The sequence below is a fragment of the Meles meles genome, chromosome 3 (assembly GCF_922984935.1).
Source record: "Meles meles chromosome 3, mMelMel3.1 paternal haplotype, whole genome shotgun sequence".
In the NCBI taxonomy this organism is placed as follows: domain Eukaryota; kingdom Metazoa; phylum Chordata; class Mammalia; order Carnivora; family Mustelidae; genus Meles; species Meles meles.
This window is the reverse complement of record NC_060068.1, coordinates 56,291,342-56,313,719: the sequence shown is the minus strand read 5'-3', so window position 1 is coordinate 56,313,719 and position 22,378 is coordinate 56,291,342.

Genomic DNA, 22,378 nt, shown 5'->3' with positions numbered 1-22,378 from the left:
CAGATTTTTATTAGCTTATTGTTATTTTTTTTAAATGTTTTTAATGAGAAATGGTCAGACATGTTTATACTGCTGATTCCTATCTTTTCTTTAGATAAATGTATGAATCCTGCAGGTCATCTTTATGCTGATGACTCCAAATCAATGTCTCCCTCCCAGAACTACCTTCCAAATTCTACATCAAATACTTACTGGGCATTTCCACTTGAATATTGTCCAGGAGTTAATAGAGCAAGCCAGAACCTTAAGTGTCGTTTTTACTCTTCAATCACTTTTTCATCTAATGGATGAGTTTCACAAACTACTTTCACTCATCTTCTTAATTATCCTTAAATTCTTTCCTCTCTCATTACTGAAGCCTTGGTTTGGCAAATTATTTTTCATAGGTTTCATTAAAAAACAAAGTGTTCTTGGGGCCTCCAGTAAGTACCACCCCATCCCGACATACTCTTCAAATTCTCTTGTAATTTTTCATTAAAAGCACAGCATAACTCATTATTATATTCTTTTGTTTAAAAAGTTAATCACTGACTCTCCAGTTATCTAGAGTGTGAACTATTCTCCTGAGAATGACACGAAAAGATGCCATGTAACATGAGTGGATAAGAATGTATCGTCCTAAGGAGGTTATTTCATACCTCATTAAAGGTGATCTCTGTCCCACTTTCTGGCATAGTTCCACATGATGTTAACTATCATATACCCCAAACACCGGATTTCTTGTCTATGACTTTGTACATATTCCTTTTCTCTTCTAGAAATATTACATTCTTCCATCATCTTATATTCTTGGCAAACATACATGAAGCCCCAATCCATGTGTTCCTCTTCAGTTGTCTTTTCATGACCACCTAAAGTATCATTTCAGAACCAAGTATGATATTTATCATATTCTCTCATGATTTTTTAAAATCGGGATTTTTCAGTCTCAGCGCTATTGACATTTTGAAGCAGGCAGTTCTTTTTTAGGAATCCTTCCCTGAACATTGTAAGATGTTTAGCAGCATTCCTCTATGTAGGGTCACCCTGCCCTGATTCTGACACTTGAAATTGTCTCCAGATATTTAAATGTTCCCTAGGGGGCAAAGTAGTTTCCAGTTGAGAACTACCACTCTAAATATAAATATATGTCTTTTTGATTTATGCCTTATAATGTTCCTTGTCACTTTATACTGTGTTTGGCACATGAAAGTCACAACATAGGTACTTGTAGTTTAAATGAATGCAAATAGTATCTTAATATATTCTTGAATGAAATTACCAATGAGGGGCACCTGTGTGGCTCAGTGGGTTGAGGCCTCTGCCTTCAGCTCGGGTCATGATCCCAGGGTCCTGGGATCGAGCCCCGCGTTGGGCTCTCTGCTCAGCGGGGAGCCTGCTTCCCCCCTCTCTTTCTTCCTGCCTCTCTGCCTACTTGTCATCTCTGTCTTTCAAATAAATAAATAAAATCTTTAAAAAAAAAAAAGAAATTACCAATGAAAACTTCATGATGCATATTATTTTCCTACTATATATATTTTTTTTTCAGTTGTAGAATGAGTAGAATTTACAACTTGCTTCAGTTGGTTTGGACAGTCAAGAAGGAAAATTTCATTAATCATCAACCAGTCCCTATCTTGATTCATATATTAATTCATCTGTGAATTTATTCAGTGGATAGGTGAGTATCTGTGAGAATCACATATTTGAGCTTGGTACATAGAGCCCAGAAATGAAAAATATTCAGACAAATAACTCCAGATCCAGAGCAGGGTATAGCTGTATGGAGAAATAATTGCAATGTAATGTGATAAATGCTCCACTATGTATAAAGTTCAAGTTGATTTTCAGCACAACCATCCCTCGTTCTTCAAGGTAGTCTGTTGAGCACTAAACCCTACAAATTCAATCCAGCCAGCTTTAATATTGCATTTTATATATTCCAAATTGACGTATCCCACTTGGAAGCAAAAAATTATTTGGCTTTAGTTTCCCACTCTGATGAGAGGATGGTTTCCTGATTGAAGTTGCTTGTCCTTACCATTTGCTTGAGGTCCTTAGTCATGGTTATAGATGTGGAAAAGGATGAACTTTAGAGTGAGACTGATCTAGATTTGGGTAAGACAAATCATGAAATCATAAAATAGGAATCATTTCTAGGGTGTGTTAATCACTTTGTGCAGTGTAAAATACATATGAATAATGTTCCGGAAATGCCTTTAAGTAATTAGTGAATATAGCATGGAAAAGTGTATTTTGGGGATCCAACTCTTTAATGGTCAGGGCATGAAGACTTGGGTGTGTGTGTGTGTGTGTGTGTGTGTGTGTGTGTGTGTGTTTACAGACATGCATACACACATACAGATATTTTATTATATCTTTTACACTATTTGATTAATTAAACAATTTCATTATCTGATAAGATTAAAGCAGAACACATTATGAAGGTAGAATGAACATGTATAGGTGTGAACATAAGGGTTCTAAGCTATATTTGTTATATGGATAACTCATTAAAAAACTCCTAAACCACAAAAGTACTTTTTAAGGAAATATTCTTTTTTAATCTCATCCAAGCAATTGGCCCAATTTGATCATATTTTTCTAGGTATATGATAGCATAAAGGTATAAAGGAATAGAAGGATATAAATAAAGGCAGAGTTTGAAAAGTGTTAAGGAGGGCACAGATTGCATGGAGCACTCGGTGTTATACGCAAACAATCATGGAACACTACATCAAGCACTAATGATGTACTGTATGGTGACTAACATGACACAATGAAAAATTTAAAAATTTAAAAAATAAAAACCTTACAAACAGAAGGAAAAGGGAATACTAAAAAGGTGGAAACACATAAAGAAAAAGTGTTAATTCTCTTCAGAGTAAAACAGGTAAAGTTTTACAAAGCTGATATCGTTTAAAAATGGTCTTCAAAGATGAGGACAATTTAAGGAAAGTTATTAGGTGGGTATTCCTTGAAAAAGAAGGATTTGTGAGGGAAGAAAAAATTGTGAGAAAAAGCATAGAAATAGGCAATTATGGAACATCTGAAGTTAATGCTAATCAGTAAGTCATTATTCAATAAATATTTCTCAATCCGTGAAATAAAACCCAAATACCAAAGCTGAAAGGACAGATTTTTCCATACTGAGGAAACTGTTATGGATTTGAAATGAAGTCAAGTTGGTGGCCCACAAACCCATTAATATATTATGCATATATACACCTTCGAAGTGTTTAAAGATATTAGCCAGTTTTAAATATCAAATCTCTCATAAAAATCCAAAATTCTCAGTAATCAGAATATCTGGCCACACTAGGCTTTACCACATTTACATCCTCCTATAACATTTGTCATCTTGGAAGCCGTCTGCCTCTTCTTTCCAAATGACAGGGCTTTATGACTACCAGGGGGAGAACCTTCTGTGCCTTTACCCCACACCCCACCAGAGAAACATCTAATCCCAGGAAGAGAAGGCAAAATCTGGAATCTGAGCACTTGCCATCTTCTTCCTTCCAAGCCTCTCTCTTACCTATTCTTTCCTCTGAAAAGTGTGTTATAATGAAGCATCCTCTTGGGGCAAATCTTGTCTTTGTTTTCTCCCAGATATTCTAATATTTATAGGTAAGGGTGAGAGAACTGTATCTCAAAAAACATTGTCTCTTCCCTCAAAATTTCTGTTTTGCAGGAAAATTGTATTTTCCTCCTTGTTCTTAGCCTTGCAGAATACTTCTTTTGCATTAAATACATTTAAGTATCACTAATACATTTACCAAATGCTAGAATGATGAAATTTTAAAAGATGGGAAAATCAGCAAGTGTTCTAAAGGGTTAGGATATAATGACTTAGTTTTAAATTAAATCAGATTGAACAGTTCTATTCAATATATTTTACTGTTCTGGGGTGCCTGGGTGGCTCAGTGGGTTAAGCCTCTGCCTTGGGCTCAGGTCATGATCTCAGGGTCCTGGAATTGGGCCCTGCATTGGGCTCTCTGTCAGCGGAGAGCCTGCTTTCCCTCCTCTCTCTCTGCCTGCCTACTTGCGATCTCTCTTTCTCTCTCTGTCCAATAAATAAATAAAATCTTTAAAAATATATATGTATATTTTTAAATATATACATATATATACATATATATTTTTTACTGTTCATTTTATTTTGTTTCCATTTACAGAATTTTCCTTATATTTTATTCACATTCACTATCACGTATATTCCAATTTTGCTGTATACCAGAGACCACCATCAACAATTCAAGGAATATATTGCTGTACAAAATGTACATATGTTAAATGGCACTAGGGTCAGGAACATTAAATATGAGATTACTTTGTGTTTATGCTTTGCATTTTAGATTGCCACAAATCTTGCCAAAATCTAATGATAAACAAAGACCCTAGAATACTGATATTTATAGGGAAAGGACTAAAGTTGAAAGTGCAGTGTATTGTTTGGAATAACAAATATGACATTGGTTGTAGGGAGCATTATGCATTATATTTTAATTATTTAATATTAGTCAATAACATGAAACTCTCCTTTATTCATGTCCAAATATACTCTAAAAATGTGTGATTAACTGTCTGTTTGATACATCTCTGAGATATCCTGCTTGAAAAGATGCTGTGATTGATTATAGCTCTGCAGACCAATATCCTCTTGCATCAAAATTCAAGTGCATTATCATAGCACAGAGGGTGTTATGGCAGATGTCATCCAACTGCTTCATAGCTGCATGATCGATGGTGCGAATGGTGATTGATGCTATTGACATGCCATGGCACCTAAAATAGAGTGTGTCTCTCTGCATGTCAGGGGGAGGAGTATGTTCATATTTGGATGAGAAAATGAAGGCAGAATTATAGGACTTGAAAATAGTTGGCCATAGAAAATTAGTCAACTGTATAGTGAATGTAACAGCTGTTTGTGGAAAAGGAAGAATATAGTACCAGCAAGAAAATAGGGCTGTGAGAGGAAAAAACAAAACAAAACTTGTGTCTGGGGTTGCGGGGGGGGAGGGTTGTTTCACTAAGCAGAAAATGTGTGCCCTTCCCTTTCCAGCTGTATTTATATTTTAACTACTTTCATCATAAGTGTAAGAGTGGGGGTAGAAAGTGGTGTTGAGTGTAAATGTTCTCTTGTTTAACAGAAATGTCATTTTTATCTGTCACACTTCACTAGTGGAGGAGTAGGGAAAAGGAGGGGAGATATTGAAGGATTTAAGGTTAAAAGGTAAATTGCATCTGGTGTAACAATTTTGAATCAAATCTTATCTAAAATTCGGATTTTCAGCTGAAAAAAATAAAGGTGGAGAAAGATATATATCAGAAATCTGTTGATACTCGTTTAATATATTCAGCTTAGAAAAGCTTAATTTGAAACTTACTTTAAAAATAGGAAAAAAATAGCTCAGCAAGGAAAGAAAGCCTTTTTAGAAAAGATCCATCAAACAATGAATATGCATAGAAATGTAAATAATTTTATGTCATCAGTCCTCATGAGGAGGGAAGCCCAGTATACATTATTGAAAAGAAATGGGAGAAGAGGAACATGATCCCAAGACACATTATATGGGGAGGGATGCTAAATGCAAATGAAGTTAGTACATACACATTTAGCATTACTGATTATATTGTTCTTAGTGTTTTCTTCATTGGGAAGCAGCTACTCACCCTTTTCCTATGGTAATATAAAAATACTCTTCTTTTTGCATTCACTTAGAAGCCATAAACATAAGAGTACAGATAATATATAGAATGTCACATTGCAAATTAGATAATATGGTTGATTTTTGTGTACAAACTCCTGAAATTGTAGAAAGAAAGAAAAATATCAAAATGAATTAATAAGTTATTTTAGTTTATTTTTATTCATATTTTTGTTGCTTTTAAAAAAATTATGCAAGCAATATATTAAATAAGTTGAATACTTAACCATGTTCCAGGCCCTGTTCTAAGCATGGATATATAAATTCTAGACCCAGGTTATGTACACACACACACACACACACACACACACACACACACACACACACACACGAGGCTAATTTAATATCCACAGTGACCATATGAGTTAAATATAAATGTTGTTATCCCTGATTAACCAAGGATGGAAATGAACAAAAGAAAAAGGAAGTGACTTTCCTAATGTTACATAAGAAGTTTGTGTTTGAATGGAGATTCCTAGTGTTAAAAGATAAACTGAGGCATATTAAAATTTTCAAGTTTATATAAGCAACCATCAGTTTGGAGAAACCAAAAGTAGTTTGGAGTATTCACCAAAAAGAGCTGGGGGAGAGGTTTTTATAGAGTAGTTATGGAAACAAAGTGAGGAATTTTTTTGCTTGCCTATAGTGCAACTGGTTGCCATATTTGGGAAAGTCTAGTTGGCTGTTTGTCATTGGTTGTTCTGAAGTTTTGTTTTCTCAGATTCCAAGGCACTGACTCTGGCTTAGGTTTTGTTTTCCTTACAGAGGCTAGGAAAGTATTAAACCCTCCTTAGTCCAACAGCATTGTCATTTAATTATTTTAACACTACTTGGGTGGTCTGGCTCCCGAGGCACCACTCTTAAATACATGTTCAATTCAGATGGCTTGTAATTATAGGAAAGCCCAGAGAGATTATTAATACTGTTCCAAAGCCCTGTACTCATGCATATTATGAATTCATATATAATATTTTAAAAAATGTTCTGTTTCTGGATTCTTAATTGGGAGGTTATAGATAGGCTTACAACTTATAAAATGCTGTGTTTCTGTGCTTTTTTTCCCTTTTGGAGGGAAGAGTTTCCTAAACTTTAATTCTCACAGGAACATTTGACCAAAAATGTATAAGAAGAATTCATCTAATCCCAACCCTAATTTTACCTGTATGAACCATGAGACCTGGATCTGTTGCTAGATAGATGAATGGTCCAACTCTGGCTGACCTTGGCCAGTGTGAACCCCTCTGATGGAAGGAATCAGTGTTATCTGGAAAAAGAACAGTGGACTCTGAGGGAGCAATGAGTTGAGCATGTGGGAGAAACCATCTCTAACTCAGACTTTCATTGGCTTCCCTGCTATCTACTGTGCTTTGTTTTCACCATCCTCGTATTTTTCCAGCCCTCACTCCAGAAATTTATTTTCCTTTTTTTGATATTCAGGATTTTGAAATTGCCTCTGTCAAATACGTATTACCAAAAATTATTTTGCAAAATTCTTCTCTAAGAGTTTTATATACTTTTATAGGCATATCCTGTTGTTCTTCATGAAAAAGGGAAGCAAACCTATATATATATATTTTTTTTTAATTGGAAGAGAGAGATGAGACTCACATTTTGTAAATAAGTTTATAAAATGCTAAGATGCTAAACTTCAGCATTAATTTTGGGAGGAGATGGCCTTATACATTTTTATTTTGAGAAACTAGATTTCTTATTGGCTGAACTTAACTTGAAGTGTTCTAAAAAAAAGTAAATTTTGGTACAGAAAATAGACAACCTAAATCCAGACAACAATATAATACTTCAGCAGCCAGTCCTGACAAGATTATTCAAGATGCAATCCAGTGCTGCTGGTAACAGTGTACATCACTGAAGATAAACCCAGAATAAATAACATGCTTGATGCTTCTAATTCCTTAAAATCAACATAAAAACCTTGCAAGTTATTTCATGCCAGGTTTGACAGGTGGTGATAATGTTTGAGGAGTCATAGAATATACTGCAAGGATAGTGCTGAATGGTGCCACGTTTGAGGTGTGCTTGGGTAGAGAGGGAAACAAACCTAAAGAAGTTAAATTGAAGTGTGTCATAACATACCACTTTCCTGAGCTGCCTTTAAACTACCTTGAAATATTTTCCACTTTTGAAAAGTTTCAGAGATCGGCAGTGCATAAAATGGTGTTCAGATGAGAAGAAGGATAGTAATTGTATAAAATTAAAAGAGTGCAATGAGAGTAGAAAACTCTGCGTCACAACAGTAAGATTTTTTTTTTCTCTGTGACCTTACTAACTTTGTGGTATAATCACTGTACTTCGTATTTATAATTTCTACTCATTACAGGTTTTCACTTTGTCTCTTTGAGCTTTATGAACCTTTAACCTGTCAATACTTTTTTTTATGTGGTGGTTGTTTTTTTGGTGGGGGGGAGGTACGTGAAGTCGCGTAAGAAGTGACATCTTTACTCTTACACTAAACTGTGTCGTGGATAGTATTGTGATAATCAGAATAAAGATATCTTGAAGTATTTTGTGCATTAGCTACTAAGTGTAGGAACCTACTAAGAGTTCAGAATATGCTTCTTAAATTGAGTTTACATCTTTATTTATATTTTTTCCTAAATTGAGTTGAAAGATTAGACAGAAATAAGATTTCAGTGGGTCCTCTTTAAAAAAAAAATCAAACCATAAATCAAATCACAAAATAGGAGATTATATAAAAATTTCATGCTTACATTTTTAAGAGCAGGGAAAACTTATTTTAAACTAAATCTTCAGCTTATTTAAGAGTAACATTGATAGGGGTGCCTGAGTGGCTCAGTGGGTTAAGCCACTGCCTTCAGCTTGGGTCACGATCTCAGGGTCCTAGGATTGAGTCCCGCATCTTTCTGCTCAGCAGGGAGCCTGCTTCCCTCTCTCTCTCTGCCTGACTCTCTGCCTACTTGTGATCTCTCTCTGTCAAATAAATAAATTTAAAAAAAAAAGAGTAAAATTGATAAATGTGCTTCCATTCTTGCTTTTAGGAATAATTTTAAAGTCAAGTGGGATATGTTTATCTGCTTACACGTGGAATACTACCTGTGAGTGTTGGAAGGATTCCTGCATCTTTTTATTTCTTCAATTTTACATATAGGGACCTTTACCAAAGTCAGTGCTCATGTTCAATGCAAAATTTTCTCAAAGATAGGTAGGTCATGGCCCAGTGCTAGAGTCCTTAGGTAAATATAGTTCAGTTATGAAAGGCTTAAATAGAAGATTTTTAAACTGTATACCAAAATTAGAACTTAAAATTGAAACCATTCTGTCTTTTCTAGATATCTAAGCATCCAGATAAGCTGACTATGATTTAGATAAGAAAGATCTTTAGAAAAGGTAGAAAAATCTGCAGTCACAGACCAAAGAAACAACGGAAGACCAGAGAAAGAATTTAATTTGGCTTATCATCACATTCAAAAGAAGAACATACTACATTATTATTATGTAAAAAGTTTTTCTTTATTTTACAATGGATACTGTAAACATGGATACTCATTTTGACTCTTCTTTTAACTAGTTTGATGATCCTGGATAACTTTCCTCATTTGCAAATGAGATATTCCAAAATTCCTTATCTCTCAAATTATATAAATATAAATAAATGTTATTTTCTCTTATGGAACACCAACACTCAAAAATTTAAGCCAAGTATAGAACTTTATTTTAGTTTTTAGTTTAATGTATCAATTTGTGTGAATACTTAATCTCACCTCTGTAAATGTTATGTCTGTAAGCAAGAATGAAAGGAGAATATAAAACACTGTAAAATGAATAGAAAGGTTATGAAAAGCAGTCATGTGTTTGTGTATTAAAAGAAATAGTTTAATTAACAAGTATGTATGCATTTTACATTTCACAGTCAAAATGCTTTACCTTTTCTTTTTTGTTTTATTTAAGTATTTCCTTTGTTGAAAACTTGAAATAAACAAAGGTCAGATATGTAAGTGAAGGTGCTATTGGGGAAAATATGAATGATTTATAGTTTTATTTCTGTCCTGGAATTTCTCATGTTTATTCTTTTTTGTGACTTTTCTAACTGGAGTAAGGCTCTTTACAAATATAGAAGTTTGTGAATCTTCTTTGATTTTTGTTTTCTATGTAATAAATATGAATGAATTTGGAGGGGTGCCTGGGTGGCTCATTCAGTTAAGCATCTGACTCTTGATTTTGGCTCAGGTCATGACGCCACATTGGCTCCTTGATGAGAATGGAGCCTGCTTAAAATTCTCTCTCACTCTCCCTCTGATCCTCTCCCCCTACCCCATTCTTTCTCTATCTCAAAATAATAATAATAATAATAATCACTAATATTAATATTAATATTAATTATTTAATATTAATTAATATATAATATAATATAATATATAATATAATATAATATATAATAAAATAAATATTAATTATAATAATATTAATAATACTAATAATAATTATTATTAGTATTATTATTAGTATTATAATGAATTTTGAATGAATTTTTGTTATATAGGGCAATTATGTTCTGTCCATCTTATAAATCCAAAGGCTGGTGAAAATGTACTATGATAATCATTGAAATACATTCAAGTCCATTACCCCATCACTCCTCAAAAGATAGTCTATCTAAAACAACTGCCATTAAAACATCTGACCAAATCATTTAAATGGAGGTAATGATTTCCTATCATCACCACAGTAAACAATTTTTTTAAAAATTTATTTATTTGAGAGAGAGAGAGAACAAGGGGAGACACAGAGAGAGGAGAAAGAGATTCCAAAGCCACTCTCCGCTGAGCAGAACCTGATGTGGGCCTTGACCCCAGGATTCTGAGATCATGACTGAGTTGAAATCAAGAGTGGGCCGCTTAATCAACTGAGTCACCCAGGTGCCCTAGTACACATTTTTTCAAAGTGAGAGCAATCGAGTGTGAATACTACACAATGGAATACTTACAAAATATTTTTCTCTATGAACACAGCTTTGTGAAAAAGATGAATTTTGACACTGGTTTATCAAGTAAGTGAAGTTTTTCAATAATCCCATTACAAATGAATGAGTTTGAATATTTAGTTCTATGTTACTGGATTTTATGCTTAAAACAGAAACTACGGAAGGGGGCATGTTAGCAAGAATGGAAAAACAAATTCTCCTTCCGCTGAGTAGCATCCAATATCACAATCAAACAACACTGAGTAAAACTGTGGATTTCTCCCTGTAAATCATGATTAGGTTTGAGTGTGATTCTTTTATGATGTTAAGTAATAAATTTTCTTCTGGTGTTCAGGCAGTAGGACGGACCCCTGTGGTGGAAACATATGTCTGTCTTTAAAACTGCTGATTTGAAATGGTACCTCTTCAATTGCTCTCATTATAAGCAACCTTCTATAATGACTCCATATTTTCCCTCTAACAGTATTACTTTCTAAAACGAGTCACTGTCTATGATCTCAGTGACTATCTCTAGAAATGCTTTTTAGACACTGTATTCATCTTAAAAATTAATATTGTTAGAAGAAAACATTAAAGCCATTATAAGAGTTTAAGAGGAAGCTCCCCACCTAAGCCTGACAGAGGAGAGAAAGCAATCTTCAATCTTGGCTTCTCTGCTCACACATACAATAAGGGTGCCAATAAGTGCTGATTATGATGGTGTTTTTTATGAGGTAGACACCTGTTAAGTAGGAACTGGACTGTAACCATCAACTCATTTCCCACACACCACTAAACAGCTATCCATTTCTAATGACTTTTGGCCAATGTTCATTTCTAAGCCAGTGGTTCTAATATGGCCCAGGTTGGTATTACACTATTTAAGTTCCCCTGTGTATGAGAATGAAACAAAATTGAAATGCTCTCTTTTGAGCAGAAATACAATACAAAGTGGTACATTAGATTATGATAAAATTAAGAATAATTTTGACTAAAATATTACTCTCCTGTGCAAGTACAAGAAATATATATGTATGTATATAACATTCACATAAATGGCACATGTACTCTTAATGTTATAGCCATATTTGTGTCTAATTTCATAAAGAAAGGTATGCATGAATACATCCCAGCATTGCTTCAGAAAACCTTAACATTGAATAGTGCTGCTGTGCACATGTACAGCCCATAGAGTTTTTAATACAGTATTTCTAAGGCACAGCTCCAGATATATTAATACTTTAGTAAAATATCTTCGCTGGCATCCTACTTCTTATCATTTCTTTGCATGGAAATCAAAGCCTTCCTCCATAATCTGCCCAATCTATTTTTCTAGGCTTATCTTCAAATATCTCCATCCTTCCCCACATGCTCCTATTCCATTTGTCCCAGTTATATCTAGTTATATCTGGCTTGATCTTCACTTGGTTATAGGTCCTGTAGTTCCCTAATTCTGTACCTTTTCTCGTATTATTGTAACTGACTGAAAGTCCACCCCCCATAAGACTGCTTAGGACAAGTCTGTTAATTTCCGCAAGTCCTATTCAAGCATTGTCTTCTTCATATATTCTTCCTCTGTCCTCTTATTCAGAATTAGTATCTCCTTCTTTAACACTCACATAGTAATTTATACCTCTTTCACATCATTGATCAACCATGTGAATACTTTACTCTTAAATGATTATATTTGTTCAAATGCTTATATTCCTAACTAGGTTATAAATTACACGGAATCTGGGGCTAACAGCTGGTTGGCCAAAGACAATGCCATGTCATAACATATACAGGAGCCAAAGTGTGGTAAGAGTGAATGGGAGGGGGGCAGTAAATAGAGCATAAGTTGTCAGTTGGTAAGAGAGAAGACTCTTAAAAAATGCTTTTTGATTAGGGCGCCTGGGTGGCTCAGTGGGTTAAAACCTCTGCCTTCGGCTTGGGTCATGATCCCGGGGTCCTGGGATCGAGCCCTGGAGGATGGAGCCCCGCATCGGGCTCTCTGCTTGGCAGGGAGCCTGCTTCCTCCTCTCTCTTTGCCTGCCTCTCTGCCTACTTGTGATCTCTCTCTCTGTCAAATAAATAAATAAAATCTTTAAAAAAAAATGCTTTTTGATTATATTCTCTACTTTCCTATTGGTTCACACTACTTGCTTGAAAATATTGGTTCACACTACTTCCTTGAAATTATTATTCATCTCTTTCTTAACGTACTTTTTATGTCAAGTATAATGCTTTTAAGAATTCTGTTGAAAAGGTGTCACTTTTGGAGACTTTCCACACATGGAAAGTGTGCTGCCTCTTCTTCAAAAAGTTCACTATACAAATATGATAATGGAAACTCAGAGATGCTTATTGATGCACTGTATTTCAATAAGTCAGTCTAACATCCTGATGAAAAAAAAATCTGCTGTGATTTTCATGTTTAAAAACTGAGATACCATCTGACAACTGGAAAGCAATATGCAAATAGACTTGCTGTGATTTTAAGCAGCTTTCTCTGTAATTCAGATGTGCACAGTGCAGAAAGTCTCCTGTGCTTTCCACACATGTCCACTGTAATTGTTCTCTCTGATGTGAACCTGTCCCCTTCTCCCAATGCTAAAAATAGTACTATGGGAACTAAATTGCTCTGTGGGGAGGAGACTGAGCTTACCAAATGTTTTCAGAACAACCTCAAAGGTTTTTCTCTATTCATCTAATTTAGAAATGACATTGGTGTTAAGACCCTAGTGGATCAGTTCCAGCCCAGACAACACTGGTTTTATGTATGGAGAAATGAAATGAGCTTTGGGTTATAGCTAATCAGCTTAATAACAATATCAACATCTGCTCAGTCTTACTGCTATTCCTAATCTTGGTTGGGGTCCTACTTTGCATCTCAGTCTCCCAGCGTGTAGGTTCTTATCATACAGCGCAACTCCCTGTGTTGTACCTAAGAGATCATTTCCAACTGTTGATGCCCATTTCTTCCTTTTAGACTACTACATTTACTCTATCCATGTGGATATTCCCTTTTGCCTTCTCTGTGACATTTATAGAGTTTAGCAATCTTGCCATGCCTTGCTTGGCTGTTCATATTGTATTATCTGTGTACCTCATAGTGGTTCTGATTCTTTAATACTGTTTTCCAGCACTTGGCTTGCTCTTTGTGTATATATTTCTTGCTTCATGATCTCAGATTAACAAAACTGCCCATTCATCTTTACCCATTTTATAAATCTTGGTTTTAATGCCTTTCTTCTTCGTTGATGTTCTAGTGCCTCTCTTAAATGCCATTCCTGTTAATATCTGTTAGAAGACAACTGATCATTAATATTCATACTATTAATAGGTATGTCTCCTCTTCATATATAATTAAATTTAATAGATCTAGAAATGTATAAATAAGGAGCATATCAGGTCTCAACTCCTGCCTTTTAATTTTTGGGCTCTACGTTGATTAGCAGAAGAATTTAAGAACAAGTAATGGACTACACTTATTTTGTTAATTGCCTGTAATCTCCTCTGCCTGGAAAGAGGTTTACAAGAGTCCATGTTTCATAACACCATACTTTCTGCTGTCAGTCACAAATGCTTGTATCTTCATTTTACCCTGTATCCAAGGTCAGTAAATCTATAGACTTGTAAGTCATTTGTAGCTCACCGTAGTTTGAAAGCATGAACAGAACTGATAGGATTATCCCCACTTAGCAATTTGAAGTAAGAGAACAAGTCAGTTAGCTGTGGAAGCAGCATGGAAGGATGACATGAGATAGAATTACATACATGAAGAAAGGCTGAATTTATAAAGATGCACAAACCATGAGGGAAGTTGAATAAAAAGAAGTAGGGAATATTTATACAGGAAATAGAATGATAATAAGGGACTAGGGAATGGAAAAGATTCATGTCAAAGCATGACATTAATGGGCAGAGCATTAACTAGGAGGCCTCAAAAGTCTTGCTATGAAACTGTGGAACTATAGTGAATTCTTCCAGTTTTTAAAGGGGAGTTCTCGCCTCATGAAATCTAGTGTGGTTTTTTTCTTAAAGTTTTGTACTAAATTTTTACTTTCCTCTTCCCTAAATATGCATAAATAATATGAACATTTTTATGCTTAATTTTGAAATCAGTTCTCCCATTACTTGAAATAACTTCAGTATGCTTCTGTTCTTTCAACCAAAAGTGCCAAAATACAACATGGGGTTTATTTTTTGCCCAGCGTCTGTAGCTGCTTCATCAAAAGTAATAAATATCAAAGGGTGAATCATTCCTAAAACAGGATTATTGTCTTTGTGTTTGATTACTTTTTTAATTTTAACTTAATTTAATTAATTTTTGTAATTTTAATTTATGGGTCCCCAAATCATATCATATATAACACACAGTATATATATATGATTATATATATGTATATATAATCATATATAACATACAGTTTCAAAACTAATTGTTACACTATGTAGTTTGTTCTAGTTGCTTTTGACACTTTTTATTTTTCTGATATTTAGGATTCTTTTTGTTCTAAATATAAATAAATATGTGTTTTAAAATATAAAAAAAACCTAATTGTTATGATATAAATTTTTAAATATACATATTTAAATATATATAATTACTTATATAAAAGTAAATATTCCTAGATCAGTTAAAAAGAAATAAAACCTAATGTTATTAAAGGATAACATCCTATTATTAAAATAAACTAAATTTTAGGTGCACCTGGGTGGCTCAGTCAGTTAAGTATCAGGCTCTAGATTTCAGCTCAGGTCATAATCTCAGATCATGAGATCCATCCCCTCATTGAGCTCCACACTCAGTGGGGAGTCTGCTTGAGATTCTCTCACCCCCTTGCCTTTTGCCCCTCCCCTGACACATTCTCCTTTTCACTCTAAAATAAATAAATAAATAAATACTTTTTAAAAAAATAAACTATATTTTATGTAATAACTTGGTTTTTTTTTTTTCCCCTAAATTGAACCAAACATTGTATGTGATTCAGTGATATGTGATTAGGAAACATTTATTCTTTGTGAACCATTGTGTTAGGCAGCCACTAGTCTGGCCTCAGTGATCATCACTCCTGGTATTCATGCTCTTTTGCATTTTTTCTCCTTATGTAGGGTCTAGGATTACTGACAAAAAAATGGCAGATGTGATGGATTGTTACTTCCTAGGTTCTTTCGAGGAGTCTGTATTTTCCATTTTGTATTCCCACTCTTGCTCTCTTTCATCTAGTTCTGAAGGAAGGTGAGCTGATCTGTGAGGCCAGAAAAACAGCTATGAATTGAGACCCTTAGTCTAATAGCCAACAGAGACTGAATCCTGCCAGAAACTATGTGAATGGGTTTGGGAACATATCCTTCCTCTGTTGAGCCTTCATATGAGAATCAGCCCTAGCTAATACCTTGATCACAACCTTATGGGAGACACTAAAGCAGGGGGGTGTCCAGCTAGCCATGCTACAATTCATGATGTACAGAAACTGCAAAATAATAAGTATTTGTTGATTTATGCACTAAGTGTTGAAATAATTATTTAATCAGCAATAGGTAACTAATACTGCTATCAGAAATTGTTCATTTTTATTGCTGGAAATTATAGAGATGAACAAAAGTGCCTAGTTGTGAAAATAACTAAATACCATCTTATTATTTCTAGGGAGATAGTTAAGGAGAGGGTCTCACATAGTTCATCTAATATTCCTATACATCATAGCAATCATCATATTTAAAACCTAAAAATTTCTCATTGTTATTCTTGCTAGCTTAAAATGTTATTGTAATATATTATGATCAATAAGTAGTAATCCACCATATCTATATACTGGTTTTTGTGAAATGTCAACATCTCACTTCAGCTTCATTACACTTCATGACATTTCAGCTTCACTGATTTTCTACAGAATATTTTTTCGGTATGAACATAATCCTTCAAGATGGGTCAGTATGAAGGTTCTCTAAGTCTGTAAAATTTTAATTATAGTAATTCTTTTCCATGGTAAACATTCTTCTACGTTTTCCTCTTTTGTGAGTTATTTTTTCATCATGCCTGTTCTACCTAATCTATTGCTATTATACAAATCACCCCAAAATTGGTGGCAAAAAAAATAACCATTTATTTGCCCATGATTCTGAAACAGGATTCATTTTTGTTCAGTGTTATTGGCTGGGGTCACTCATGCAGTGCATTTGTCTGGGAATTTGACTAGAGCTGAAATATCCAACATGCCTTAGATCACGTGAAATGTGCCTCAGTGATTATGCCTGGAATTGCTATGGGCTGGCCAGGCAACTCTTTTTTTTTTCTCTGATTGGTTTCTATAGCAGATTAGCCAGAAATTTTTACATGATATCTCAGGGCTCCAAGAGATTGAAAGGTGAAGCTGCCAGGCCCTTTTAGGGCAAGGCGTATGTTGGTTTGCAACCCTCCTAGGAGCTTTCCTGGTATAATCCGAATTTGGCTCTGTACTCAGAGGGCAGGGAGAGACTGAAGAAAGAGGCAGGCTATTCCTGATCGGTAGGTGGCAGTTTTAATAAACAAAGGAGGCTCATATTCAGGCTTGACTTGTGTGGCAGCAAGGCAAATGAATCCCCACAGCCACCAGTCATATCATAAAAGTTTATAAAGAAGCCCTAACTGGGCTCAGTCATGTATGCCATGCACTTGTTTTGAACACTACATTACTCTCTGAAGGCTATGTCCTTGGAAAAGCCACTGGGAACAAGAAAGTAAATGGAATCCACATTCCAATGACAGGGAAAGGAGTGAGGAGCCTCTGAGTGCCCAGATCCAGCTCACGGGCCCATAGGTGGTCACATCTTTTTGATGATGTTTCCCAACAAGATGGAACTAATTCAGTGTCAATTTCACTATACTCTATTGATAAAAATAATTCCCGAGGCCATCCCAGAATATTAGAGGTGAGTAAATGAGATCCTTTGATGGAAGGAGTGGCTTCTACATATAAGAATGGAAGAGATGATGTTGGTCACCTTTGGGATATATCACAATGCCCAGGAGGTTAAGCTATGTGGTGCCTGTTACTGGCTGGCTGTGGGTTCTAGAAAGAAAGATTTGGTAATAATCATAGCTTGCTGAACTTAAATGTTTATATGTTTATAGTTTATATATTTTATATATTTATGTATTTTATATATACATACACACAAGTCAAATGAAAATCAGCATTCTCTGCTCTGTGGATTTGCAATTATAACTTAAGACCATAAATCCTAGAAAAGGGGGAAGAGACTGAAACATTTTTAGATGGAGCAAGAGATATTAAAGTCCCAAAATAAACACTGAGTGGCAGAGGAGTCAGCAGAAACTTTAAAGTTTTGTGGAAAAAGACGATGAAAGGAAAGCATTGAGAAAAAAAAAAGTAGGTAAAGATAATCTTTAAAGAGTTAGAACAGTGCCTACCTCTATAGTTTAAACAACTGAGAAGAGATGCAGTTTCCCTGTCAAAAGATATTAATAAAAGAAATAGCCACATGATATGTTCTAGAGATTTATAGTCCACATTGTGATTTTTTGAGCCCCTGTTGCTTTCAGAAGTATGGTATTCACATTGTTAAAAATACAGTGGAAGTGAGATAAACTGTGTTTGTAATCTTAAAATTTTAGCTTGCTTTAAAATATGAAATCTTATCTTATTTCTGGAGGAGGATTGAGGAAGTTGCTATCTGAGTAAAAGTAAATAGAAGGCCTTACATGAGGTATTTGAAGTAGGATGTAATGTGCACATTATAGTTCAGGGAATTTGTGGAAGTCTGGTATCAAACAAATAAAAACACTTCTCCGAAACCGAATTAAGGGGATACTCCTAGTCAATTAAATGGTGTCTAAAACCTATGCTATTTCTGCAATATTTATTTTGTATATTAACTGCAATTATACCACCTTTAATTAGTACATGATTCTATTCCAGGATGATTTATATAAGCAAGAAATGATACTGAAATATTGGTTTTATTTATATATTTTGAACACTATAATTGAGATATAATCATATACCTTAAAATTTACATATTTAAAGTGTATAATTCAATGCTTTTTAGTATAGTTACAAAGTTGTGCAACCATTACTGCAGTTTAATTATAGAACATTTTCATCACCCCCAAATAATTCTGGTTCATATTAGCAGTCACTCCTTATTGCTCACCACCACACACCCAAGTCTAGGCAACCACTAACCAACTTTATGTATCTATAAATTTGCTTGTTCTGAATGTTTCACAAAAATGTAATCATAGATTATATTGCTTTTGTCAATGGATTCTTGAACGTAATCTTTTCAGGATTCATCTGTATTTTAAGATGTATGAGTACTACATTCTTTACTGCTGAATGATATTCTATTGTATGAATATATTACATTTGCTTTATCCATTCAGCAATTGGTGGGTGTTTGCATTGTTTCACTTTTTGGTTAGAGAGTAATGATGCTGTGATCAGTCATTTATGAGTTCACATATGGACATATATTTTCATTTCTATTGGCTATATCTAGGAGTGAAATTACTGGATCATCTGGTAACTCTATGTTTAACATTTTGAAGAACTGACAAAAAAATTTCTGATGTGGCTACACCATTTTAGCTTGCAACAGAAATTGATGAGGATTCTAATTTCTCTGCATGCTCTTGTTATTTTCTCTTTTTGATTGTAAGTATCCTCATGAAACTGAAGTGGTAGCTCATTGTGGTTTTGATGTACATTTCCTTAATGACTAATGATTGTAAGCATGTTTTATTGTACTTACTAGCATTTGTTTATCTTCTTGCGAAAAATGTGTGTTCAGATTCTTTGACCAATTACTGATTGGGTTGTCTTTTGAGTTGTAAGGGTTCTTTATGTATTCTAAAGACAAGACCCTTTAGATGTATGATTTGAAATATTTACTAATGTTCTGTATGTTACCTTTTAACTTTCTTGATGTTGTTGTTTTGAGCACAAACATTTTGAAGTTGGAGTTAGTCCATTTAACCTATTTTTCCTTTGTATTTTGCAATTTCGGCATTATAGCGAAGAAAATATTGCCTAACTCAAGGTCACCAAGATTTATTCACATGTTTATTTCTTAAAAGTTTTATAGTTTTAGCTTTTACATTTAAATCTAAGACACATTTTGTGTTAATTTTTATGTATGTTGTGAGGTAGGGCCCAATTTCTGTCTCTTTTTTTTCTCCCCTTATCTCCCCTTCCCCCTTCTCTCCCCCCCTTTCTTCCTTCCTTTCCTTCCTTCCTTCTTTCCTTCCTTCTGTTTTTCTTTCTTTCCACCTTTATTTGCATTTGGATATTTAGTTATCCCAGAACTATTTGTTGAAAAAGACTGTTCTTCTCATGCTGAATCAGTTTTTCACCCTTGTTGAAAATAAATTGACCAAAACGTAAAAGTTTATTTCTCGATCCTCGATTCTATTCCCTTGATCTAAATGTCTCCTCATATACCAGTACCACACAGTCTGAATTATCATAGTTCTCCAACTTGATTCTTCTTTTTCAGGATTGTATTAGCTTTTATGCATATCTTACGATTACATATAAACTTTAAGGATTTATTTATTTATTTTAGAGAGAGCACACACATGAGAATGAGCATAGGAGCAGAGGGAGAGAATCTTCAAGCAGACTTTTTGCAGCATGGAGCCAGATGTGGAGCTCGATTTCGTGATCCATGAAATCATGATCTGAGCTGAAGCCAAGTCAGACACTCAACCAACTGAGCTACCCATACATCCCTGCATATGAATTTTAGAATCAATTTGATATATCCTTCAGAAAAGCAGTGGACATATTCATAAAGATGGTGTTGAATCTATAAACCATTAGGGGAGGCATTGCCATCTTAACAGCATTGAGTCTTAGAATCCATGAGCAAGGGATACTTTTCATCTGGTTAGATCTTAATTCCTTTTAGCAGTATTTTATACTAATTGGTGTACAAATTTTATATTTCTTTTAAGTTTATTCCTAAAAAATTATAGTTATAAATGCTATTGGAAGTAGGATTGTTTCTTCAATTTCATTTTTGTACTGTTCATTGTTACTGTGTAGAAATACAATTGAGTTTTCAGTTTGATCTTAAATCCTACAACCTAGCTGAATTGTTTATTAGTTCTAATGTTTTTAGTGAATTCCTTAAGATTTTCTACATGTAAGGTTATGTCCTTCACAAATGATGATACTTTTGTGCCTTACTTTGTAGGTTGGATAGCTTTTATTTCTTTTCTTTGACAAATTGCCCTAGTTAGAACTTCCACTAGACATGATTAGACAGCCTTGTGTTGTTCCTGATTTTAGAGGAAAAGATTTCAGTTTCACCATGAACTATAATTTTAATTGTGGATTTTCATACATACCCTTATTCAGGTTGTGGAACTTCTCTTTAACTCCTAGTTTGAGTGTTTTTATAATTAAAGGATGTTGGATTTTGCCAAGTGCTTTTTCTGCATCAGTTGAGGTGATCATACAGTTTCTTATTTTATTAATATGATCTGTTACATTGATTTATTCTCTCAAATTTAACCAACCTTTCATGCCTCAGATAAATCCCACTTGGTTATGCCATTTAACCTATTTATATGTTGCTGGAATTGGTTTCCTAGGATTTTGATGAGGATTTTTGCATCTATGTGTGCAGGGCATATTGGTTTGTAGTTTTCTTGTATTGTCTAGTTTTGGTATCAGTTTTGGCTTTATAGCATGAACTGGGAAGTGTTCCTTCATCCTCAGCTGTTTTGAAGATTTTGTGAAGAATTGGTATTTGTTCTTTTTAAATGTTTAGTATGAGGGGGGCACCCGGGTAGCTCAGTTGGTTAAGCAACTGCCTCAGGATCCTAGGATCAAGCCCTATATCAGGCTCCTTACTCAGCAGGGAGCCTGCTTCTCCCTCTCCCTGCTACTCCGCCTGCTTGTACTCTCTCTCTCTGTCAAATAAATAAATAAAATTTTTTAAAAAGATAAATGTTTAGTATGATTCACCAGTGATGCCATTTAGGATTGGGCTCTTCTTTTGAGAGAGTTACTTAATAAAAAATCAAACTTTTTACTTGTTATAGTTCTATTCAAATATTATACTTCTCTTGAGTCACTTTTGGTTGTTTTTACCATTCTAGTAATTTGTTCAGCTCACTTAGTTTATCTATTTTGTTAGCTCACAGGTGCTCATAGTAGTTCCTTATAATCTTTTTTTCCTCCCTTTTTAAATTTTGTAGTAATTTCTCTCATTATTTATGTAATTTCCTTAATTCATGTCTTCTTTCTTTTTTTCTTGCTAAAAATATGCCAAATTTGTTGACAGTTTCAGTGCATCTTTTTGTTTCCATGACCTTTATTGTTTTTATATTTTCTATTTCATTTATTTCCACTACTCTGTATAACTGTCTTCTTATGCTTCCTTTGAGTTTTGTTTCCTTTTTCTAATTTCTTAAGATCTAATTTCTTTAGCTACACTGAAAGTTTTATATGTAATGTTTTTATTTTCATTCATCTCAAAATATTTGCTAATTCATCCACCTCCAAGTGTTTTTTAATTCCCCATGTAACATTTTTGTTCACCCATTAATTATTTCAGAGTTCACGTTGGTTAATCTCCACTTTTTTAATTTGTAAATGTCCTAAATTTCCTTTTATTATTGAATTATAATTTAATTACATTGTGTTTAGAAATATACTTTGTATGATCTTAATTTTTTTAAATTTGTTGAAGTTTCGTTAAATTCGTTTTAGCATATGATCTCCCCTGTAGAATATTCAAGTGTACCTGAGAA